Raw genomic sequence first — 26,663 nt, forward strand, 5'->3', positions numbered from 1 at the left:
CACAATGAGGACAGGTGCCTGGATCATGTTCCTCAGGCAGACACAGGATACAGACGTCGTGGTTGTCTGACTTGGCCTTCTTGTTGCCACAAGAAGGGCATTTGTCAAAGAGTGAAGGCATTTTCAGGAGAAAATGCTCACCAAATTGACTGAAAAAGACAGTATCTTACTTGACTAGATGTTAAATGTCGAGTAAGAACAAAAAATTGTCAAAAGTGAAGAGTTTTTCTGTCAAAAAACAGGAAAATTAGTGGAGCTGTGTAACCAGGGTCCTTCTCTGAAGGAGCCGGAAAGAACAACTGACCTAACTGTCACCCCTGAGGCATGATGGGATACTGGGGGTCATGAGTGCCTTAAAGGCACGGTGTCAGTTTATTGCAATGTAGCTACAGGTTAGCTTTTCAGTCTTTTTAGACTGTGTGTTTGCAATGCAGCCTGGGAGCTTTCTATGCTTCCAGTGAGTTATAAGAATTTCTACTGCTTTCTGAGCATTAAAACAGTTTCTAAAACAAACTTTGTGTTGTTTCTCATGTTTCTAATGCTTATTATTATTGCATGTATGGTGGAAATTCTACACAGCATATTTCAGCTCTGTTTTTATTGGCTGCTATTGCATGTTATATATATATATATATGTATTTATATATATATGAGTATATATATGTGGGGCACATATAATATAGTGTTTCCGGGGTCCCGCACATGGGCGGGAATATTCTAATGCTTATGACTATTGATGAGGATCCCCTGGAAGAGAACCTCAAATCCAAGAGAACCATTGGTCGCTAAAAACAAGGTCATTTACTGGCTCAACGCAAATAGACAGCTTCCTAACCACCTTAGAAGCAGGGTACTAATGGCACGTAGAGTACCTTGGGTAGGCCCCACACGCAAGTCTATTGCGGGTGACTGCATAGTAGTGTCCTTTGCAGACCCCCATACAGCTCAGCATCTTTGCTCATGGGTCTCTCGTGAAGACGATTCATCTATTGTCGTCAGACCCCTTACATTTTTCTACCCTCCACGGCAGAATGTTGAGATAGAGGGGACTTGGTCAACAGTCCAAAACTTCAGACGGAAAGGACGAAGGGATGGTTGGCAAGGTCAAAACAACTGGTGGGTAGGGGCTCCTACTTCCAATATGTTCGGTTGTTTGGATGAGGTCGATTGACTGGGGGGGATTGACGCCTCAATGTGCTCCATGGAATCCAATCCCCTTCAGGTGTCCGCCCCCACAACCGTCCCAGTAGTCCGCATGGATTGTTCAACTTCCCTTGAAGGACCTAGTCTAGTCCATGGTCATGTCACCGTCTCCTCTGAGATCAGGGCAGGCGACTTGGGCTCATCGCAGACTACCCCATATAGTAGCCCAGTAGGAACAATTAGGGTGGCTTCTTGGAATATTGCAGGGCTAAGGGGTCGCCTGGATGGCGACGATTGGGTCGACTTTATCGATACATACGATATCGTCGTTTTTCAGGAAACCTGGGCAACTGTCCCTTTATTTAGAGTAGGCTACCTGAACTATTACAAACCCGCCGTACAGGGCCCTAGGGGTAGGGCCTCCGGAGGACTTGTGGTGTGGATCAGAAACACCCTGGGCTTCCAAGCTAAGGAAATCTTGGTTGAGAATGCCGACCTCCTTTGTATTAGCCTTGGAAGGGATAACAGCAAGGACATTCTCCTAATTAATATTTACGCCCGAGGCTGCCAGGGTGGTAGGAAGCAACCGGTCTTGAACGATCTAGATAGTCTTCTGAAGAAGCACAGTGGTGATCATTTTGTCTTAGTAGCAGGTGACCTGAACTGTTCTTACGAACCCATCCTTAGTTTGGCTGAAGATGTGGGAATTGATGAAGATACAGCCTAGAATATCCCCCCACTGACCATAAGCAAGGGCGTAAGGGGCACAGAGGCGGCCCTCCACTGGCTGGGATTCTGCCTGGAGTGGGGGCTTCGGGCAGTGAACAGCCGCACTCGTCTGATAGTCTCGGGAGGCCAACTTTTGATAATGGGACCAGTGTAAGTCGCATTGACTACATATTGGTCAATGTAGAACTTTGGTCACGCGTAATAGATATGGTGGTAGAGCCCAGGCCAGAGAGTGACCACAACCCTCTCTCTTTGGGTCTTAGGGTACCCGGACTGGGTGATTGTCAACTGGAAACAGCTTGCCTAATGTCCGACACAGTATTGTGTGACAACAGAAGACGAGTTAAATGGTCCAGGGTCATAGTGGACCCAGAGCTCATTCGTGAAATAGAGGAGTTGGTTTTAGACGCAAGGGGCAGGATGACAGCTTTATCCCCCTCTGGTGGAGTCGATTCCTTAATTATCAATCTCCATGAGAAGTGTTTTATGGATCTTAAAAGTCTTCTCACCAAGCCATCAAAAAATAAGACAGTTAAGGCGCACAAAAGATGGTATAACAAGAGCTGCAGGGAGGCCCACAGTAAATTAATAGTAGCTGTTAAATCTAGGATCTCTCATGACATCAGGAAAGCTAGGCAGTCTTACAAACAGGCCCTCTGGACAGCTAAGAGGGATTGGGATGATTCTTATTGGTCAGATCTTCTTATGGCGTGCAAGTCATCTGATCAAGTGAAATTTTGGGAGACTGTTAGGTGGGCTAGGGATCCTGATTCTCAAATACCGGTAAACCATGTCTCTGCTCTGGATTGGGTGGAATTCTTTTCAGCCCAATTTAAAGATATGAGCGCCGAGCGAGAACTGGTAACCGAGTCTGTAGTGGGGGCACCATCCATAAACCCAGGGGACCAACTCACTTTTTCCGCCTCAGACACGTTGCATGCCCTAGGTTCAGTCCAGTCAGGTAAAGCCCCGGGTCTAGATGCTATTCCAGCGGACCTCTTTAAACTAAATCTTGATTTATGGGTCCCATACATCACCCTATTGGCAAATACTATCGCAGCAGGGGCAAGGATTCCTCAATCCTGGAAAGGGGCTGAGATATTGCCAATATATAAAAAAGGGGATCGATCATTGCCTAACAACTATCGATCGCCCCATAAGCCTGATCGATTCACTTCAAAAAATAGTAGCAAGAATGGCCCTAGCAAGAATCCAGGGGTGGATTGAACAGAACAACATACTCTCTCCTATGCAGGCAGGGTTTAGATTGGGCACTAGCACCATAGACCAGGTGTTCCGGCTCACCATGCTCTACTGGAAGGTGGTCTTCCTGGGTGGAGGGGTCATCTATGCCGCATTCGTTGATCTTAAGTCGGCTTTCGACTTAGTTCCAAGGGTGAAACTATGGGAAGCTCTTAGACATATGGGCTTTCCTGTCGAACTCCTGGAATTAGTCATGCGATTGCATGAGGATGATTTCGCCCGAGTAAGGTGGGGGAAACAGGGTCAGGTGACCAACAGCTTCCCAGTCCAACGGGGGGTGCGTCAGGGCTGCGTGTTGGCTCCCACCCTGTTTCTCCTTTTCATAAACCAGGTAGTCCAGTTTTTTAACAAAACACAGACTGATGCACCATCCCTGGGCGGATCAAAATATCCGATGCTAATCTTTGCCGACGACACCCTGCTCCTTTCTAAAACCTGGAGCGGGTTACAGTCAGCCTTGAACAGGTTTGCAGAGTTCTGTAGGAATAATGACTTGCAAATCAACGTAGACAAAACCAAATTTATGGTTTTTAGCAAGAAAACCCCAATTAAAAGCTCAGTTAGTTTGAATGGTGCCCCAATCGAACAGGTCAAGGTCATGACGTATCTGGGTGTGACACTTGATTACCAACTTAGTTGGAATCCCCAGTTGGAGGCACTAAATCTTAAATTTGTCCGTCTCACGGGTTGTTTATTGCAAGAACAGAAAAAATCCTTGACTAAATGCATCACTCTAGCGTTAAAAATCTATGAAGCCAAGGTCAATGCAGCAACCCTTTACGGAGCTGACATCTGGGGTTACATGGATTTGTCAGTTTTGGCCACTGCTCAGAATAGGTTCCTGCGGAACTTGATAGGGCTTCCACAATCTTCTCCCACCAAACCACTGCTATTAGACTTAGGTTGCAGACCCCTAGACGAGATGGCACAGTTTCGATTAGTGGCACTCTGGCGTCGGCTTTGGACGACTCCAGAGCTCAGCCCATTCGCCCGTGAACTGGATGAGGTTAAATCATTGTGGGGTGCTCACAGCATCCCCTGGCTCAGGGAAGTCAAACACATATTGTATACAATGGGCCTCCCTGAGCTGTGGATTAACCCCGGGCAATCCAGTTTCCCCCCTAAAAAAGCTTTTAAGGATCTTTTTTGGGCCTCGAAAAAATCTATCCTGGTCACCCAATCTTCGGATAAGAACCTAACGGGGTTTTTTTTAACTCATAAGGTGACTCCTTCACTCGAGCCCTATTGGGACTTGATATGTAAAACCCTGGATCGTAAACTCTACCACCAGTTTCGTGTAGGTTCTTTACCCATTAATTCTTTTACTACAAAGTGGGCGAAGAATATAAGTAACAAATGTTTTTGGTGTCCGGACCAGGTAGAAAGTATTGGCCATATGTTTTTTGCTTGCCCAGCATACAGAGCCCCTCGATTGAAATGGCTGAAACCATTGTGTAGAATTTTGGATTGTAGGGGATACCTGGAAGCCCTACAGAAATTTCGTAGTATTATATCTGAGATTTCTGTGATCTGTGTGGCTAAATTTCTGGGTTGGGCATGGCTGATTCGTACCAAGAAATTGAACACTTTTTAAATTAATTGCCATGATACGAATTACATATCGTATGTTTGTAACTTTCTCTTAGGTATTTGGGGATATGTTCACTGTAGTTTTTTTTAAATGTTTTTATGTATAGTATGTTGTCTTTTATGAATTTTACTTCGAAATAAAGACATAATGAAATTGAATAATTAACAAATCCGGGAATCCTCTTGCAGACGACAACTCTGATAGCATGGGAAACAAACCCTCCCATCTCATCCCACCTTTCCCTTTCCAGAGGACTTTGTGGCCTTTGTTGGGAAGTCCAAGCGCTCTGCCGTATAACTGCCGCTCTGCAAAGATGGCTGACCATTTAATGAGGAGTGGCTTACAATCCATGTACTCATTTTCGATGATAATGAACTTTTTACACAACCTAGGTGGAAAAAACCAAATTAGTCTGCAGCCATGTAATAAATAGTTGCTATTATTTTCTGACATAACGAGAACAACAAGCAGATTTCCACCTACCAATCCTTTTAATATCCTCCCAACCCCACCCCAATATGGCCGCTTCAGTAGCTGCCCCTATACGGAAAGAGTGAGTCCTAAACAATAAGGGGTTTTTCCCAACCATCATCAAGGATTTACGCAAAACAGCCAATAAATCAGCACTGGTAATCTTATTGCCATTGCGATGCGAAAATATAACCCCATGCTGAAAATCAGGAGAACTTACGAATGACTCGGATTCCCCCAGAGGGCAACATTCCTGAACACCACTACTGTTTAAATGAATCCAAGTGCCCTTTCCCAATTGATCAGTTTTAGACTTCCTCAACAGAACCCTCATTGTTCCTCATTGAACATTTATGTATTTATTTAAGCTTATAAGGCGCGCACCTACCCAAAAAGGGTTTCCCGGCGCCAAGACGGAGCATACAACAGAGCAGAACCTTTCGTAGATGTTACTGATCAAACAGCCAGGTTTTGACATTTTTTCGGAAACGTGAATAGTTGTCTTCTTTCCGAATGAAGGTAGGAAGAGTATTCCAAATGGATGGGCCTAAATAGGAGAACGATCTCCCTCCTACTCTAGAAAGTTTAAACCTAGGCACACAGAAATTTGCCGCGGTTTGAGATTGTAAGTGACGAGCGGGTACGTAGAGACGCACTAGCGCCTGAAGATATTTGGGAGCGGTGCCAGCTTTTATTTTAAACATATAGCTCAGGGCTTTCAATTTAATGCGATTCTCTACCCTGAGCCAATGTAGATCGCGTAGGTGGCCAGAAATACTGGAAGTTTTAGGAACCGTACAAAGCAACCTGGCGGCAGAGTTCTGGATAAGCTGCAATCTATGTACCACGGCCTTGTTTGACCCAAGATATAGAATGTTACCGTAGTCAAGTCGAGATGTAATAAGAGCATTGACTACGGTCTTTTGGGTGGATTACAGGCAGCATCCAAAGGATTTTCTTGAGCCATTTTAGGATGGTGAAACATAGGGCAGCTACTTTACCAGTTTGTTGTTTCATAGACAGTGTGCTGTCCACAATGACACCCAGGTTACGGACATGGCAGGTCGGAACAGGGAAATTGCCCATTTGGGTAGGCCAGTGGGAGGACTCCCACAGATCTTTGTGTTGTCCTAAAATGAGAACCTCCGTCTTATCTCCATTTAGCTCTAACTGGTTGGTGGTCATCCAGTTGGAAATATCGGTAAGGCCCTGTTTAAGATGGGAAGGAGCCAATGTGCTGGAATCAGAGAGGGAAAAGATGATTTGTGAATCATCCGCGTAAGTCATAAGAGCGAGGCCAGCTTGGTCTGCTATGTCTGCTAAAGATCTAACATACAGATTAAATAGCAGTGGGCTAAGAATTGAGCCCTGCGGTACCCCATGGAGTGAGGCAAAACATTTGGAACTAGCTGAAGCTGACATAATTTGAAAAGTGTGATTTTCTAGAAAGGACAAATCCATTCAAGTGCTGCACCACATATACCAGTTTTTTCCAGTGTATTTAGCACCCTTTTGTGCGAGATGGTATCAAAGGCCGCACTAAGGTCCAATAGAATGAGGGCAACCTTTTAGCCATCATCAAGGAGCTTACGGATCTTTTCAGTAACTCCCAGTAGTGCTGTTTCAGTGGAGTAGCCGGCCCGGAAGCCAGATTGTGAGGAGTGGAGAGAATTGTTAGTTTCTGAAAAATGTGTTAGGAGAGAGTGGACATGTCTTTCTAAAATTTTAGAAAACACTGGCAGGAGAGAGATAGGTCTGTAGTTGGATAAGACTTCGGGATCAGCCATAGGTTTTTTTAATAAGGGAGTCACCATTGCATGTTTCCAGAGGGCAGGTACAGTAGACTGTGTGAAAGAAGTATTAAGTATATCGAGAATCACCTGCAGATGAGAAAATTCCAGTTTTTTAAGGATATTAATGGGGACTGGATCCATAGGAGATCCCGATTTAATACTATTAAGAATGGTTTTAAAGTCGTCCATTGTAATGGGAGGCCAGAAATCTAAGGTGCCCGTAGGGGCGGGGACAATTTCAGTTGTGTCTTGGCTAATAATGTCGGGATTTAAGCTGTTCATTTCCAGGATTAGGTTGTCAATTTTCCCTATGAAGAATTGGGCGAGATTGTCACACTGTACTTCGTTAAGAGATCGAGAAGTAGCAACTGGGATCCTGCCAATTCTTTGACAATGTTAAACAAGGTTTTTGAGCGGTTGGTAGCTTCCGTAATGGTTTTAGAAACGTACAAGGCTTTGGTTTTTATGCAGGAGGTGTGGTAATTATTTCTCGTTTTAGTATATATGACTTTCTTCTCCGGTGAGTAGTTTTTTTGCCATTGTCTCTCTAGTGCTTTGCACTCGGACTTCTCAATTTTCAGTACGTCGTTATACCAGGGAGCTGGGGGGCGGTGCTCTTTGAAAGTTTTGTGTGCTGTGGGAAGACATGAGTCAACGGCTTCAGTGAGCCAAGTATGAGTGGCCTTAGCTGCACTTTCCATATTAAGGCCATTAGAAGGGGGATTTCCACAAAGAGCTTTATTAAAAGCTGGAAGGTCCAGTTTTTTCCAGTTCTTCCGCGAAGTAATCTGTGAAGAGGGAGGAGAGGCTAATGGGGCTGGTAGTTCTAAAATAAATTTGACTAAGAAATGGTCTGACCAGCATATAGTGATTGCAGGATAACATACCAGCTCTGATAGACTCGAAAAAATAGGGTCCAGTAAATGTCCCGCTTTATGAGTGGGGCCCAAATTTAGAAGCTTTATATTTAGGGCTGCTAAATCATCTATCAGGTTGGTACAGATAATGCTTGAGAGGTCTTCTAAATGAATATTAAAGTCCCCTATAAGAGAGACATTTTATGAACCCAAGTGGAGCGGGGGAATATAGCTGGCTAAGGTGGTCGCCCACTGCGTAAAATCTTCTGGAGGCCGATAAATCAGCATGCCAGATAGGGTAAAATTAGGAGTCAGAGTTAATTTGAAAGTGGCTGCTTCACAATCAGGGATATTCACAGGGTCAAAACTACATTTCAGATGATTTTTAAAAATGATGGCAATACCAGCTCCTATTCTTAGTAATCTATTTCTTCGCATAATAGCATAATTAGTGGGAAGAGCTGTTGCTATATCAGGACCGGCACTATCGTGTAGCCACGTTTCCGTCAAAAAATGAGCATCGGGCTGCTCGTCTGATAGGAGGTTAAAAATGTCCAGTTTGTGTTTGGGCAAAGAGCGACAGTTTAGACTAAGAAACCGAAAATTGTCAGCAATAAGGGCAGTATGGTGAACATGCAGCGTCTGATTAGTTTTGGTGAGGGGATAGGGTTGGATATTCAGGAGTGAAAATTTGCAATTCGGGCACATAGCGCTGTCTACATGTTGGGTCCCAAGTATTGTACAGCCTTTTTGTTTGTGGGGACGTAAAGCCAATATTTGGTTAGATGACAATACCTGGATGTTTGAGGCTGTTTGGGCAGGGGTTCTGGCCCCTGGCTTCGTCCGGGCCCGGACGGGCACAGACGGGCTAGTCTTAAGCTCGTCTTCACTGGTCTGAATACCCATTTGATCCCTCAACCCCAACAATTCTGAAACCCTAAAAGCACCAAAAAATAACCATATCATGCAAAGCCTAAAATGAGCAACCTCCCACATGTCATGACAGCAAAATGGTAATTGTACTAGCAACTGCTGCAAAAGAACAAAAGTAATTGGTTCACGCAAAGGCAAAGAATATGCGCGTTCTCTACTAAAATCTTTCAACATAAGACGTAACAAAACATTCCCCAGCAAGTCTTGACCCCACCATAACTGTCCATAAAAAGAAATCTCAGCCAGTTTCCCAGAAATGGTTGTGTGAGACAAACCCCTGCGAATCAAATACAACACATACCGTAAAATGAAACATCTGTTACCAATTAGTGTCCCTTCAAAGCTGTGAGATTTAGCATAACTTAAAAATTCAGTCCAGGCCTGTTGATAACTGCGTCTGGTGGAAGGAGCTATAGACTTTTTGACCAACCTGATGATCCTCAATCCCCCAGCACCCAGATGTCTTGCGGAATCGAAGTTTTTAAGTTGCCCGCCACGGCGCCAAATTTCGGAATTTCTACCAATTAAAGCAAGACAACGCATCCGGTATGTGTCTAGCTCTGAAAAAAATATTTCACTTGAGGCTCTGTAGCATGAAAACCCGCAACAGGCGTAACACCCGTAGATCTTTCGCTTTTTGGTTATTAATGAGGTCCACCACAGACATATTATCGATATGAAACAGCACGCACCTGTCTCGAAATTCCTCACCCCAGACTAGGAAAGCTACAATGAGAGGAATCAATTCCAAAAAAGCAATACTGCGTCCCTGTTGGAGCCAATGTTGAGGCCATTTCTCCGCACACCAGCGAACCTCCCAAAATAAGCCAAAACCATGAGCCCCAGAAGCATCTGAAAATATTTGTATCTGCCAAATAGTTTTGTCCTCCACAAAAAAGAGAGAGAAACTCCATTGAAGTCTTCCAAAAATGTTAGCCAAACCAAAAGGTCCTCCTTGATGGCTTTAGTAATTCTAATCCTGTGATGAGGGAGGTATGCTCCTGAAATTGCCATTCCTAACCGTCTGCAAAAAGTTCTGCCAGCCCTGACCACCCGACAAGCAACGTTTAGGTAGCCCAACAAAAGCTGATCCTGCCTGAGCTCGATTTTATCCTTGTCAAGAACCTCCAACAGAAAGGACCTGATTTCACACACCTTTGCAATCGGAAAACGAGCCATCACAGCTTCTGTATGGATCTCGATACCCAAAAAAGTGAGTTTGGTACAAGGACCTTCAGTTTTTTCCGGAGCCAGCGGAACACCAAACTCCTCAGCCATGCCCTGAAAAATGCCTAAAACTCTGCGACACTGATCTAAATGTGCCTCTCCAATGAACATAAAATCATCTAAATAATGACAAACATGTTTGTGACCACTTCTCGAAAAACACCATTGTAAGAAAGTGCTAAACTTTTCAAACAAAGCACAAGACACTGAACAACCCATAGGGAGGACTCTGTCTACATAAAATGCTCAATTAAAAACATGTCTAGGAGCTCAAAATCCGATGGATGTTTAGGTAGTAAACGAAAAGCCGACTGAATACCGCATTTTGCTAGTTCAGCACCAGTCCCAACCATCCGCACCAATCTTAAAGCATCATCAACAGAAGGAAATGAGACATTAGAGTCAGTAGGGGAAAAGAAATAATTAATAGATTGGCCCTCCGGCCACGATAGAGGATGAATTAATCTGAATTTTCCAGCCAATTTCTTGGGAACTATGCCCAACGGGGACGCCATCAAATTCTGCAAGGGACACCGACTAAAAGGACCCGCTATCCTGCCAGCTTTTAACTCAACATCCAGTTTCTTCTGAACAATATGTGCCAATTCTTTGGCGGATTTCAAGTTGTCACGCCCATCTATGATATTGTGTCCCTTGATAACCTATCTCGAAACCATCTTTAAATCCCCAATAAAGTTTAGAAGCAGGTTCTGAATCGGGATACACCTCCAACCATGGTATCAGTAACTGCAGCTTAATTGGGGTATGAGCCCTTTGGTATTAATTGATGTTCTGCACCTCTACCTCTTTGGAACCTCCCTTGATCCCCGAAACTCTGGTTTGTGAAACATTGGGTAATGGCATGTTTTCCTCCACATTGGGAACATTCATGCTTGAACCTGCAAAATTGCCTGGTGCATACACCTCGGTTAAGATTCCAACAAGAGCCTGATGTCGGCAGTTGTCCACTACCAAAAACACCCACCCCGATATGGGTGGGGCGAGGTAGAAAGGGCCGGTACGTAATTGGCAGACCACTTGCAGTGTGGATCATCGCAGGTGGCTGGGTAGAGGACATCCACTGCAACCAAAGTTCTTGATCCACCTCGCCCCAAGGTTTATCATTAAAAATACTGACTCTAGCCCTGAATTCTTCATCATAGTTGAGCCATGCATAGCCACCAAATTGCAATTGTGCTTTGCGAATAATATCCATGTATTTAAACATGGCCACAGCCCTATCTTGGTGTCTCTCACAATATACACTTGCATATATTAAAAATGCAGCAGTCCAATTCTCAATAGTCTCAGGGACTCTGGGACGTCTAGAAAGCTCCCATTCTTCCTCTTTGGACCCCTCCTTAGCTTGAATGTCTCTATGAAGGAGTTTGAAAACATCAACGTACTCATGCTGCCGAATTCTCTTCTTTGTTTTATCTGAAAGATGCATCCCCAATGGCATAGCTAAACCCATATACGGGAGCTTCTTATGAATGTTAACAATGACTGAATCCTGCCCCAAACTGGAATTGACAACATCTGAAACCTGTTTGACTCGACCCGAAGCTTTGTTTGACCCTGCAACACTACTAGATAACGATGTCTGATCCGTTACTTTCACCATATCCTCACTTATCCCCAAACCTCAAATCTCATTCACATGTGAATCACCAACACCCACAAAACCAGTATTATGCTTGCCCGACAAAGGTTGTGACTAAGAAGCCCACAAATGAGGCTTACCTGTTGTTAACTGAGCAGCACGTTTTTGAAATTCCTGTGGATCATCACAACGACGCTGACCGTGACGCCGTTCTTGTTCAGTCCCACTGTCCGCTCTTGACTTCTACAACGTACTAGAAGAATTGATTGTCCCCGGACGCCCCTGTGACAAAACATGATCGTGACTCAAAGTACATGCATTATCATCAAAACTTCCACAAAATCCCCTTCATTTGCATTTTCAGCCACACACCCTTGATCAAAATGCTCATCCAATATTTCAAAATCATCATTGCTACTACCTGGCATTTCACCATCCCCAACCCTGCCGTCATAAGACTTCCAATTGGTCACAGGTCTCCGCTCAGAGAGCCCGGCCGTAACACAGAAATCTGGCTGAGAGATTGTAGGTGATACAGACTTCCAGCTGCTCTTGCCAGAAGCCGCTGACAACTTACCAACTCCAGAAGCCTGTACGAAGCTGCCAACCGCGGACGATGAAGGAGCAGAATGCTCAACCCACACCCACTGTCCACATTGTGGTCTGAATGAAGAGTCAAAAGTAACCTGAGGGTGACAGGGAGGGGGGCGAGATTCCGGAAAAATAGATACAATTCTTGGCAAATTCCAAAACTGGTCTAAATGTGAAGAATCATGTTCATTCTGCGGCCACCCTTCAACATCATTCAAAACCTCAGAGACATCATCACCCAGAGCTGCCTCTGACATTTCAATATGACCAGTGTTAACTGTTTTTTGACTGAGCAAACTGGATTTTGCCCCAGGAGGGCCTCTAGGCATAGTAGACAGCACAACATCTGAAACAGCCCCCCCCCCCATGCAGACCCAACAACCTGCACATTTTTAGAAACATTATTATGCATAATAGAGGGGACAATGCTTGAAAAACAGCATCTTCCTCCCCACAGTCACTAGAATAATCCACTAGGGTTGCAGAGCGTCCATCTGAAAAAACAGGAGGGGCTATATTAATTAATGACATCCTTTTGTTAAAATGAGCGCTCTTTGCACGCACCTTTTCACCAAATGTGCCCTTTTAGCAGAAGGAGAAACTGACAAAGGAAAAGAAGTAACCTCCCACTCAGTAGAGCCCCTCCCCCTACCAATGCTCCCTTGAGTAATTGATGCAGGAAGGCTTCTGGAGGCAGCGCTACCCTACTGGTGACAAGCCTCCTCGTACGGCCCACACAAGGGGCGGAGACCGCCCCCAACGCACTTTCCTCCACTGCAGACAAGGAAGAGCAGTGGGGAGAATGCAGCCTAACCCCACCGCTACGACGCGAAGGGCGTCTGTGGTTATGGGCTTAAACAGGTAACTGATCAGCGCTAGCGGTCACTAGCTGGGTACGGCTTTTTGAAGATAAACATGCCGCCACAGCTTCCGTGACACCCAGCGCCGCAACACGCTTGGAGCGCCTCGCACCTGCCGCCAAAGACGCCGACACCCCTGGCAGCAACAGATCCTCGCGGCCAGCCTCATAGAGAATGCGGAGCGCGTCATTTAGAGCAGCGCTTTCCGCCATTTCACCAATCAAAATTTGTGCTTCAATCTGAGGAAACGGTTGAACGTCAATAAAACGCTCCCCTAAATAAATCCCCTCAAAGTGAAGCTTCCTGCCCAAAACCCCTCTATAAATAACCTAGATACCAGAACCCGCCTGTTAGGAGAAGGGCCAACTTCCACGGGAGCGAAGACAAATCCCCACACCTCCAAGACACAGCAGCAGGAATGCGCTAACAAGGTAGACCACACTCCTATCTGTTGTTTCCTAAAAGTATGAGGGAATTTACCCAAGGAGTGTCCACCACTCTCCTCATACGTGGGGTAACAGAATAGTAGAAAAGGCGTCTCCGGGGGGGGGGGTGGTCCAGGCTAGGAAACAAAGATCAAGTTAGGAATAGACACAATCCCTATGCTTACATGAAACACCATAAAACATTAACAAGTGTGATCACTCATGGATCTTACCCCAAGTGTAGATCGGGCCGGCGTCAACGATGAGTCCAGGCAATCAGGGAGGGGTCCAAAACAGGACTCACGAAGGACTCAACACACCTCTGACGCAAAGCAAATGGTAAGGGTAGGTGAGGTGAACTGGCCGGCTGACTAAAGAGGACCAGGCCAGCGGAGCAGTAACACCAAAACACCAGACAAAACACACACAAAACAGAAAAGGAGTGAGGGGCACCGACCGGCTGCACAGGGGGCGAATACAGCGGAGCAGCACCCACTCAGGAGGTGAGACACCCGGCCCCTAGGAGGATAGGGCGGAGCGCTCACTCTCAAGAGGAAAAAACCACTAAAGCAAAGGGGCAAACCAAAGAGGTAACAGTGGTAGCAAAACCAGTATAAAGCAGAGAGTGAACCGATTACGCCCGCAAAATGCGTGAGGAATAGCAGGGCGTCGCGTTCACGGAAAACGAAGCGGCAAAGAATACCGCTTTCACAACCAGACACCACACGCACACTCACAGGGCAGAAAAGCGAGTAGCAGAGGGTCAGGAGAATCAGGTATCAGGCGACTAGAAGACAGAGCCCAGCAGAGCTCTAGACGGCAGCAAAGCAACTCGAACAGGAACCAGGAAGTAGGAAGGGGGCGTGGTCACAGCAAGTAAGCCAAGCAATGATGGGAGGGCCCAGCTCCTCCTTATCCCACTTAGGGAGCGTCAGGAAAGTACGGATTTTGACGCTAAGGGTTCAACTGAAAATGCACGAACCAGAATGAAGCACACTTGCCAATGTTAATTCCTAACACCGCCCCTTACCTACCTACACCTATCACGCTGCGTGAATTGTTCCACCGCGCGAAAAAACCCAAGGGGACACCGGCTCGCACCAAGGTCCCCCTGGGTCCCCATTGTCATGTGGCTGAGAAAGAGTGTGAATGTACAGATAATATGCTCTGCATTGTAGCTTCTGGTGCACCTTCCATAACCTCTATGGGAAAATCACGAAAAACTGTTTTCTCTCAAACATGATTCATGAAATCCCAGCAGAAGGCTTTTTCAAAATGTAAAATCATCTTAGAACACACCACTATTCTTAAAATGAGTATGGCACCATCAGCAGATGATATATTTTGTAACCAAAATCTGTTATCACTGTTTATAAGTTCTCCTTTTTGTGACCCTGAAAACCTGCCATTCACTACAATGCATTTTAATGGGGTGATAGCATGTATATTGGTTTTAAGATGGCTAGCAACACTTCCTGGTTAAAGTGTTGGCAGCCAATCAAATTTCAGTAGCTTTTCAGTAGGTTTTTGGGCTACCAGATATCTATATTTTTTAAACTTGAAGATCTCTGAAACCACTGAACGGATTTACACCAAATCACAAAAAGCACACTTTCTGGACCGACATCTAGCTTTCTGCCCAATTTGGTGTAATTCTGTACAGCGGTACGGGCTGTAGTCGTTTTCAAAAAATGAAAAATCCCCATAGACTTCACATGGGGAAAACGCATTTTGGGATTCCCCTTTTTTCTTGACCCCCGCTTGACAGATCACCTCAAAACTTTAAATATAGCAGCTGAACCAGAAAGGGGACGCTTTTTGAAACTTTTGAGAAGATTTGTCAAGTGGTGCCAAAGTTATTGCCAAAAGTAATAAACGCTTTTCCTACGGAAACTTTATTCCGAATTATAACTACTTACTGGCGACTGGCAGTAGGTAATATGTATATAAGGTTCCATGGGTGGTACAGGGGAGCTCCCATGTAATCACCCATTGATTTTGATACAAAGCCCTATCTACTAAAAAAGATTGGCAGGACTTTGCGCTGAATGGTAATGCCTCCTCGAGGCAGAAGGAAAGTTTGAGAAAGGTTTTCTTTAACCAAAATGTTTCCAACTTTGCATGTGTGCTGCACTGACCAGGCTCGTACAAGGTGGGAAAAGTGCTAAACTAGGTCTAAGTATAGTGTTTCGTACTAGAACAATGCCCTTCTTGTACAAAATCTATTCTTGCTCTATGGTGCAAGGGTGCGCAATATCACACACCCTGGTATATGGCACAATTAAGGCTATCTCACGCCAATGCATAGTATGCATTGGCACAAGGCAGTTTTAACTGTGCCAGCACAGAGGGAGAGAGAAACAGCAAGATATGGCCCTGTTCTGCTTGCCTCCTTTCACACAGCTTAGTAAATCTGTCCCAATGTTTCATCCATTGTGCCATCCACTGATAAACTCCTTCATTTTACATGTAACTGTCCTTACTTTCCAGTAACGAGCACTCACGGTCCCTTAGTTCTGTAAACAGAAATTGTTAAGATACAACTTTTATATGTCTGACTGACTCCCTGGAGCTCTGTGCTTACTTTCTTTAGAAAAACTCAGGGGCAGATTTGCGACCCTATCACACAATGCAGAGCAGTACCTAAAGTTGCTTAGCTGCACTGTGTGGCAGGGAGAGAGGAGGAAATCGCTATATCTACTGAGATACAGCACTAGCCTCCTCTCTCCTTAGCGCTGGTAGACAATTAACCTGCCGAGCACCATTCACACACCTTTGCACCATAGTTTTTGTACTGAAAGGCGATCCTTCCAGTACAAAATACTATGCCTAGACAAACTCTAAAGCTATTCCTACTTAACATGTATGCTGTACAGTACAGCACACATGCAAAGTCAGAAACGAAAGGAGAAATAAAAGTATTTCTCCTTTTAACGCCTGTTTCAAAGTGGTGTAATTTTTTTGGTGCAAAACAATGTCTACTATTGTTAGTAGATAGGGTTTGCATCAAAAAGCATGGATGGTAGCACAAGAACGTCCATGTACCACCCATGTAATGCACCTCTGATGCAGAGTAACACAAAGCAGCACTTTGCCTCGCTTTGTGTTTCTTTTAGGTAGTTTTTCTAACGAAAAATGTTTTGTGCAGGTTTGAGTCACGTTTGTGACACAAACCCATTGCAAAGGCTTGTAAATCTAGCCATTAGAATGTACTTTGTTTTTGTACATTGAACTGGCTCTTGAGGCCATAGGAGGAGAATGGTTGTTGGTATCATGTGAGGGGCAGAAGTGCGCTTTGCACAATCAGGGAAAATAGAACGCCAGTCCCACCCTGCATTCAGAGCATAATACCTTCACTGATTACACAAGACCTGTAAATGGATTATATGACTGAATATCGACCACTAGAATATCGTGGTTCAAGAAAATCAGAACAGAATACCAAGTAACAAAATATCAAAAGGTAAGCCCAGATAGGGAAGTATAGATTTACTATTCCTAACTCCTCATCTATGTACCTTGAAAATATCTATAGCGGGTAGGTGTAGAGATATGGAGTCTAGAAAATGTAAAATTACTTACCAGTTGATATTTTTCTACAATATTTTGTCCTCGATATTATGTCCCGTTGGTATTCTAGGGTCGCTATTCAGGGTGCACATTCTAAAAAAGTATTGATAATATTCTTTGTTTTTTTAGAACTTAGGCAGGCAAGCTTTTATCATTGTTCGTGCTTAGATTAGCAGCTTTTCATCGACTGAAATTATTTGAAGTCCTATTACATGTTTATGTATCTGTACATTTATATGCAAAAGCATGTTATCACATTGTAATCTGTGCATTATGCGCCATGCTCACCCGGAATTTCCACAGGCTTTGGCAATATCTATGTGGTCCACTGACCGGATCTCATCATAAAATTATCGCCATGCATGTCTGTTGGCTGTCATGAGACTGGAGTGGAAAAGCGCAGGCGTTCTCATGAAAATGTGGTACTTAAAGCAGATTTCTGGCTACTTCTATCATGTTTTGTCTTCGTGCCCTAAGCTTCATAAATCTACTTCAAATCTGTCCGGAAACCCACAGGAGTAGGCATTTAACTTTTTCAGGCTGGCCTTTGTGAATTGGGTCCTGACTGGTTAACTGTGCTGTTTTCAGCCAGGCTTTGCTCTGACTTGGGTTATTGTTGGCACTGAGGTGCAAGCATTAAGCCTACGCTCGTACTTTCACAACGCTAAACATACATTGCAGCATGTCATCTTCACTATGTACTCTTCCACACCCTTTAATAACATCTTTTCTAAGTAGCCTCTGATCTTTATTTAGTATCAGGGGCCAATGCTGCTGGGAAGAAAGATGTGGAAACAAGAACGTCATGTCCTGGGGCTCTGCCTGCCAATATTTACCTTGAAACAGGAGAGTGGCGTCAAAATGGTGCTCAAAATGGGGCTCAAATGAAAGATGACGCAGCCACGTATTTATAACTATAAGAAGCAATGAGAGATTTTTCTATAAGTTGCACCTTCACATTTATGATCATTTTCTGCATTTCCGAAGGTGCTATATTGCCTAAAACAAAAAGGAAAATGTCAACAACAACCTTAATTCCCAAAATTGGAACGAACCTGTGCCCCTTGAAGACTTGATTTTGGGAATTTAAAAATGGGGCACATGAGAGGTGGCCATGCAAACTGGTGAATACCTGCAAATTCGGATTATAGTTTTCCGTAGCATTCCACCCTCTTGTGGAAAGTGCGCTTGCCAGGCAGTGAATGGAGTCCACCCCAATTGACTCCTAAATAATTGTGTGAGGGAATGGGTTTTCCCTACAGGGTAAACTATTTCAGCTTTAGAAAAGAAATGAAGAACAGTTGTATGTACAAACGAATATTTCTGCTATACTAACTAGTGAACTTTTCCCTGGTGGACAATTTCCATGAGTAATTAGGTTCTGAAAAGGAGCATACAATTGAACGTAATACCTTTATTAATTATGCACAAGCATGTAATTAAACATCTTTTTCCCCCAAATTATACAAAATGTTATGGGATCCACAAAATACATGCAAAAAGTGACATACGTTTTATATTGTTTTTTCAGCCCTGATGAAGTCCATGTTGGACGAAACGCGTTGGCTGGGCTGATACATTTGACTACAAATAAAGAATAATTGAAAATAAGAAATCTCAAGACTCCTTGCACTCCATTTTTGCATGTATCTTGTGGATCCCATAACATTTTGTGAAAAAAAGATATTTAATTACATGCTTGTGCATAATTAATGAAGGTATTACGTTCAATTGTATGCTCTTTTTCAGAACCTAATTACTTTGAGAGAAAGTCTTTTCTCTTACATTTGTGACTTTCCTCATCGGTGGGGTCACGGGAAGTTGAGCATCTCTACTATACATATATGAGAACTAAATACACTGGTGCTGCCCCTATTGCCCACACTGCTGCTTGCATATCTTCAAATTTCCATGAGTAAGTATGATGCAGATGGAAAATTCCCGAAAATCTCAGATCTTGCTAGATTTCCAGAAGAACTTCTTGGGATTTTAGTGAACTGCACTGTTGGTTGTCAACTCTGAACGTACAAGGAAAATATGGAGACAAGTTATTTCTGTTAAAAAAAAAAAAAGATATTTGTGAATTGAGTCAAGTGGTTACTCGACTGGATCCACTCCTTCCGCTCTGGCAGAATGCAGCAGGTCAGACTCCCCCCTTTCCTCTCGGACCCTACAACTACCACCTGGGTAGTCCCGCAGGGTCCTCCCTCAGCCCTAAGCTCTTCAACGTCTACATGGCTCCGATCGCCCCCATCGTCAGAACCTACGGAATCAACATAGTGTCATACGCAGACGACACCCCACTCATCCTCTCCCTATCCAGCGGACCACACACCGCCAGACACAACTTTCGACAGAAAGGGATGAAAAACAGCTGCCTACAACTAAACACCAACAAAACGGAAGTACTCATCATGGGCCAAACCCCCGATGCCTGGACTGACACCTGGTGGCTCCCTGCCCTCGGACGCCTGCCCACCCCCACGGACCACGCACGCAACCTGAGAATCATCCTGGACTCTTAGCTCAAAATGGCCCGTCTCGTCCTCCTGCTTCCACACCCTCCGCCTCTTACATAAGACCTTCAAATGGACCCCCCTCGAATACAGAAGGACCGTCACTCACGCCCTGGTCACCAGCAGACTCGACTACGGCAACGCACTCTATGCCGGAATAAACAGAAACTTCACCCGCAAGCTACAGAACATCCAAAACGCCACAGCAAGACTGGTCCTCAACCTGCCAAGATACAGCCACATCTCCCAGCACCTGTCCCCTTCTAAGCTAGAGTCACCTTCCAGATGCTAACCCACGCTCGCAAGGCCCTCCACGATACCGACCAGCATACCTGAACAGCCGACTCAAATTCCACACACCCCAAAGGACTATACGATCAGCTTCAGCTTTCCTACACCGTGGTCCCCCATGCCAAAAAGACCAGATCAGGAGGCCGCTCCTTCTCCTTCCTCGCGGCCAGAGCGTGGAATGATCTTCCGCTCCACCTCAGACAGACGCCCATCTTCGCAAGAAACCTCAAAACCTGGCTCTTTGACAGACCCCCTCCTTGATGGACTGGAACCTGCGACCCCCACCCTCCCCCCAGGGACTTGAGACCCTTACGGGTGAGTAGTCGCACTTAACAAACACCTGATTGATAGATTGACTCTACACCATTGCAATGCAACTTTTAATGCCTCGGTCACAAGCCCATACAGGGTTATGGACCTACCTAAGGATTCATAATATCCAGATTGTGTTGAGGTGAGGATACTTTATTCCATAGTTTATGTCAGCAACCACAATGCATTAGTTTACAAACTTTACATATTTCATAAGAAGCACTAATAAAATTAGACCTGCATAATGCATTTATTTTGTATATTTCTAATGTTATTTTTCGTACAAATAATTTAGATACATGCCTGCCCATTACATGCTCGTTCAACTAACACTAGACCAGTCGGGTGCTAAAGAGGCCGCGGGCAGTTACTCTGCCCAGAACCCATCGACCCTCCTCACACATACATGTCCTTACCCTTGCCCCCTACCATTCATATCAAGGGCCTCAAAAACCCCTCTACTCAGTAATGTAGTCACTAGATCATTACGTTTGTGTGTTGCAGTGGCACCTTAAAAGATTGTTACTCCTAACATTGTGAGATGTTTAGCTCATTTTCACAGATCTTGTTTCTTATTGCTGAGGCCGGCAGCAAACATGGATGGTGCTCTCGACACTGGTACTCCATGGCAACCAGCACTACCTTACCGATCATTTCAACTGAAGAAATTATGACTTTAGTCGTTAATGTTATTAAATACCAGCATCACCTTTCTGTACAAGGGGCCCATCATGTGTTCCTGAACTTTGGCTATGAGAGGAGAAGCGGCCCAGATATGTGGTGGGAAATTAATAATGCCAAGCATCAGTCACTGGATTTAGTAGTGTGCAAGGCACCGGTTGGTCATTAAAACAGGTGTTAGAAATTAGGTTACTAGCTGACTGGGGTGTGGGTCCTGGTCAAGCAGCAACCAAAATCATAGTCACGGTAAGGCTCAAGCAAACCCCAAATTAACCTGTGCTCAACCCACTGGTAGCTTGGCACAGAGTGGTCAGACTTAACTTAGAGGCAATGTGTTAAGTATTTGTGCAATACTTTAAACTGTTAAACAGTAAAAACACCACACAAAAGATCCCACACCAAGTTAGAAAAACAGAGCAAAATGTAATAAATAAAACACGACCAAAACAACAAAAGTCCAATCAGTAGAACCAGAGTTATGCATTTTTAAAGAATAAACTGTAAAATAACGCCTAAAAGCACAAAGCGGCAACTGGCAAATCCGGCTGCACCGGACCAGGTCAAATTCAAAAGTTCAGGCTGATCGCGATGGAGCACAGGTCACATACAGTCCCATATCAGTCCCACTAAAGTTTTACCTTCTCAGTTTTTGGGCCAAGAGTCCTGCTCGTGTGGAAGAGGAATGTGTGGAGCAAGTAAGGCATAGCAGGCAGTGGCCAGTGTGGCTTGAAGAGCAGGCTGGGCGTCATGGACGGGAGGGCTGCAGCTTCGTGGTGGTGATCCTCTGCGGTGCCGATGCTGGCTGTGTGAGGAGATGAGCTGGCACCAGCTTTCGCTGCACGCCAGTAGGAGAGCCGTGGTTCTTGGGCAAATGGGCCTGTTTGCAGTTGCAAATAACATAAACGCTTGAATTAAAAGCCCACTGAGCCACACAAAGTGTCCAGGATCTGAGGGGCACGTCTTGATGGTCAGGAACTCACTGAAGACGAGTCCAAGAGCTAATGGGGAGCCTTTTATGTCCCTGAGGCTAAGATCAGGAGGCCAGCAGACTTGCCCTTTGAGTCCCTCCGGGGTCCTGGGTTCAAGATGGAGGATGCTCTGCCTACTTCCTAAAAAGGACAAAGACCCTACTCTTTGTAAAAATTACCGTCCCATTTCCCTTATTAACACAGACTGTAAAATATATGCAAATATTTTAGCTATCCATCTTAATAAAGTAATGCCTGATTTAGTTAACATATATCAATCTGGATTCGTCAAGGGTAGGTCTATTACTGATAATTCAAGAACTCTTCTTAACATCATACATCTTGCTTCAAAAATGAATTCTCCCGCTGCAGCTATCACATTAGATGCTGAAAAGCCTTTGATCGGGTCAATTGGGATTTTATGTTCAGTGCGCTCAGATGGCATGGTTTTAGTCCTCTGATTATTAAATATATTCAGCTATTATACTCTGCTCCTATGACTTCTATTTGGGTCAATGGTTCACAGTCACAATACTTTTCCCTTCATAGAGGAACCAGGAAAGGCTGTCCTCTTTCCTCCCTCCTTTTTATTCTAGCACTAGAACCTTTTTTGGAAAAAATAAGACGTTCATCCTCATATACCGGATTCGTATACCAGAATGTTGAAATCAAATGTACTGCTTATGCAGATGATATCTTACTTTATATCTAATCCAACTACTTCCTTACCTGCACTTTTCTCTTTACTTCATGATTATTCACTGGTCTCTGGTTACAAGTTGAATATTGACAAATCTGAAATTCTTCCTCTTAATAAGTTTTGCTTCTCTCATATGTTTGAGGGATCTGGTTTTGACTGGAATCCCAGGCATGTCAAATGTTTAGGTATTTTATATGCTAATACTATTCGTGAAACCATTAAAATGAATCATACGGATATACTTAAAAAAATCTCTTCACTTATTGATAGTTGGTCCCCTCTTTTTCTATCCTGGTGGGGAAGACTTGCAACCGTTAAAATGATGCTACTTCCTATTGTCAATTTTTATCTTTCTATGCTTCCTATTTCCCTTTCACATTACTTTTTTAAAACCATTAATCGCCTCCTAACAAAGTTCTTATGGAACAATCGCAAAGCTACGGTTTCCCTTTTTCGTCTCCAACAACCCAAGAATTTGGATGGGGTTAACTTTCCTAATATCTCTCGTTTTCATTTGACCTTTACACTAAAACAAATCTGGCCTTTTCTTACTGATTCATCTTTCCCTCCTTTAACAGCTTGGAGCTCTATTGAACTCGCACAACTTGCCCCCTTCTCATTCCTTACCGCTACTCGCTTATCTCAACCTCCAAAGAGACTCATTACCCCAGTATTTAAGCATTCTAAAGCATTAGCGCTTTTACTGTTTTGCTCCTTTCTCCCGCCCTCTTCTCTTCACTTTTTGACTCCGATCTGGTATAATAAATTCCTCAAGATCAATAACAGCGCTTTTCTGAAAAGAATGGATTGATAAAGGCATAATCACTTATGACCACTTGCTCAAAGACAATTCTTTAAAGACTACAGTGCTAGCGGGTTTTCCCGCTGTGCGCTGAAGGTTCATAAATCCCACTTTACATGACAAAGCCAGCTCGTCATGAGCGCAGCGCAGGTAACGCCCATGACGAGCTGGCTTTGTCATTAGCGTGGAAGGGGTTAAAAACCTTCCAACACTTACGTGACTCATTCAATCTCTCAAACGCACATTTACCCCATTTTCTCTCACTCACTCACACTCTATCTTCTCTCATTTTTCATAACAATTCTCTTTCCACTGCTGCACTCCCTCTCATACCTCCACCAGATTTTTCCATTCCTTTTAGAGCCTCTGCCATTTACAAACTGCTTTCTCACCCCGCTACTAAGAGGCTCAAGTCTAAACTTGAGCTTTTATGGGAAGCAGACCTAGCTCAGGAATTTTCTCTACAAACTTGGGATACTATTTGTCTAAAATACACACAGTCTCTTGTTCGGCCAGCACCACACAGACTTTTTATTTTTTTTACATTAGACTTTTTTTTACTCCTTCTGATCTACATAAATTCAAATTACTTGACTCGAAAAAGTGTTGGTCATGCCCTTGTGACAACAGTGATTTTCTCCATATGTTTTTTCAATGTCCTTTGGTCAAATCACTTTGGTCTCGTATATGGTCTACACTCAATAATATTTTATCTACTGATGTTCCTTTTGAGATTGTGCATATTTTCCTGGGTGGGTCTTACCCATATGGAATGTTAATTGTAATGTACGTAAGTTTATTGATCTTTTCATAGCAATTTCGTTTCAGATAATTACAACCAACTGGAAAGACACTTCAAAGATTACCTATAATGCTTGGTGGAATTTGTTGTGTCACCATCACAGACTTAACCGTGCTTATGCCACCTCTATACACCTATTAGTCAAAAAAGATTTGTTATGGCTACCTTTAACTGATTTCCTTTCCAGACAGACTCCCTGAATTGTTTATTGCCTCCCTATTTCTCTCATTGCTGTAGAGTTATTAGAAGTATTAATTGTGTTCTCTAGATTGCCCTCCTTTTTCCCCCTTTCCACTCTCTTCTTTTCCCTTTCTTTTTCTTCCCCCTCCCCTCATGACAAAATACCCTTAAAAGCTCTTGTTCTTGGCATAGTTCATTTTCCCCCAAGGGGGTTAGTTTTTTTTATTGTTCATTTTCATCTGCTGCTCTATTTCTTTAGTTTTATTTTATTATATAATGATGAAATATAATTCAGGTTCTGGGAGTGTAACAACTGTTCTAAATGATGTTTCTTACTTTCTCCCTGGGTTTCTAAACATGTACAAAGAGCCCTAGCTTCACAAATGTAAAAAGTTTTTCTTTGGTCCATGTATTCAATGTGATGTTGGTATTTGTGAATAAGTTATTGTTTTCGAAATTGCTCACCATATTTTTGGTTTATTGCACTTTTGTATTTATTTTTTGTGAATGTATATATGGCTCAAACATGAGGTCGATAGTGATCTGAGTTCTGCTTATTGTGATTTTCTCTTTTTGTAAACTGAGTATTTAATTGACAAACATAAAATGTTTTGTGTAAACTAACAAGCTGTGGTTTACTCGTACCGGAAGTCAGTTTGTACTTTAATTAATTTGGAGGCATAGGCAATCATTTCTATTTTCAACTTTCTAAATGTGGCATTTTCTAAATAGTAATTTAAAGTCCGACTTTACCATAAGTTAGGATTTTAAATTAGTATTCCAGAAAAAATGAACCAATGATCCCTTCCCATTTGAAAATTATACTTATAAAATGTAATAATACAACTCCAATGTTATCCTATGGGAGACACAGGCCTTGCAGCAGTAGTAAATGAATGTAAGAGCTTTTCACTAGAAAGACATGTAAAACTTAAATGTACATGTCCTACTGTGTGTATATCTTCAAAACAAGAATGCCCATCTGTACTCTAGGTTTTCTTATATAACCCTCACCCACCAGGATTGCCCCTTTGTGGCATGCTTCATTATAGTGTTCCCGCTTAGCTCAGCAGAACAGGAGGAATTCGAAGTACTATGCTCTAAATGAAGAAAACAATAGGAGTGGGACGGGTATTATCGAAGGTTTGATAATACCTACCTGGTAGGTTAAGTGAATACTTTAATACGTCCTACAGGTTGTATAGTTAAAAAGTGAGAAGAGAGAATAGAAACTGTAGGAGGACCTATAAAGCAAGTCTTGTCTCATTTTTGTTGCCAAGCAGTAACACCAAGTAGGTGCTAAAAACTTTTTCTTTTGGCATGTAGTGTGTGTGTGAAGTACCAGGACTGTGGATTCAGGGAGTTAGATCGTTGATCCTGATGAAAAGCCATGGGTTTGGATTGAAATATGTAGACCTGTAGAAAGGAAGGTACATTGCAACCTACACTTTCCATTCTCTCTCCCCAATTTTTTACTGTACCGCCTGAAGGACGGATTAAAGTATTCACTTACCTACCAGTAAGGATTTTTTAAACCTCCCATAATACCCCTCACACTCCTATCCTTTTCATTTACTTAATTTAGAGCATACTACCTAGTGCTCCAGTGCAACTATGTGGTCGTAGCACGCCACGTTCCGCAGTAGAATGGGAAGAACCCTATGATGAAGGATGCCTCCAAGGGGCATCCTGGGTCGGTTGGGGTTATATAAGAAAACCTAGTTTTCTCTCTCTCTTGTGGAGGGTTAACACGCACAGTACAGACGGGCTCTCTTGTTTTGAAGACATGTAAGTAGGAGGACAAGCCCCTCTGGGATATTGTTCTAATTTCCCCTTTTCTTTTGAGCTACCTTTTGAATACAGTGCACCCTGCCGTCCAGGGCCTACCCTAGGGGTGACTTCAATGTATTATAAAGGAAGATTTGGGTGTGGCAAAAGGTTTATTTTACCAGGTCGTAATGGCAGTCCAAAACTGCACACACATGCTCTACAATAGCAGATCTGAGACATGTTTTAAGTGCTACTTTAGTGGGAGGCATGGTCAGTGCTGCAGGCCCAATAGAAGCATTTAATTTACAGGCCCTGGGTACTAGGTACTTATAAGTAAAGCAATCATGCCAGTTGGGGATAAGCCAATATTACCATGTTTTATGGAGTGAGAACACGCGCCTTACCACTGGTTAGCAGTGGTAACATGCGCAGAGTCCTAATGCCAGCAAACACAAGATCAGAAAATAATGGAGGAGAAAGGCAAAAAGGCAGGGATAAGACCACCCTATAGCTGATATGTCTAACAGAGAGCCTTCTAGTTAGAGATCCAGGAACAGTAGCTTCACCGTCTTGACTCTCTCTGAG

The 26,663-nt window shown here is 43.7% G+C and overlaps 1 protein-coding gene across 1 annotated transcript in view; it reads right to left on the reverse strand.

The window, feature by feature from the left end:
* SUPT3H (SPT3 homolog, SAGA and STAGA complex component) overlaps nt 1-26,663 on the reverse strand; it is a 2,933,604-nt gene that overhangs the window by 2,845,209 nt on the left and 61,732 nt on the right. Inside the window, exon 2 of the mRNA XM_078647631.1 lies at nt 11,751-11,892. The gene's annotated coding sequence lies outside the window, so the exon portion shown is untranslated. The remainder of the gene's footprint in view (nt 1-11,750; nt 11,893-26,663) is intronic.

This window comes from Lissotriton helveticus, chromosome 6 (assembly GCF_964261635.1).
Source record: "Lissotriton helveticus chromosome 6, aLisHel1.1, whole genome shotgun sequence".
Classification (NCBI taxonomy): domain Eukaryota; kingdom Metazoa; phylum Chordata; class Amphibia; order Caudata; family Salamandridae; genus Lissotriton; species Lissotriton helveticus.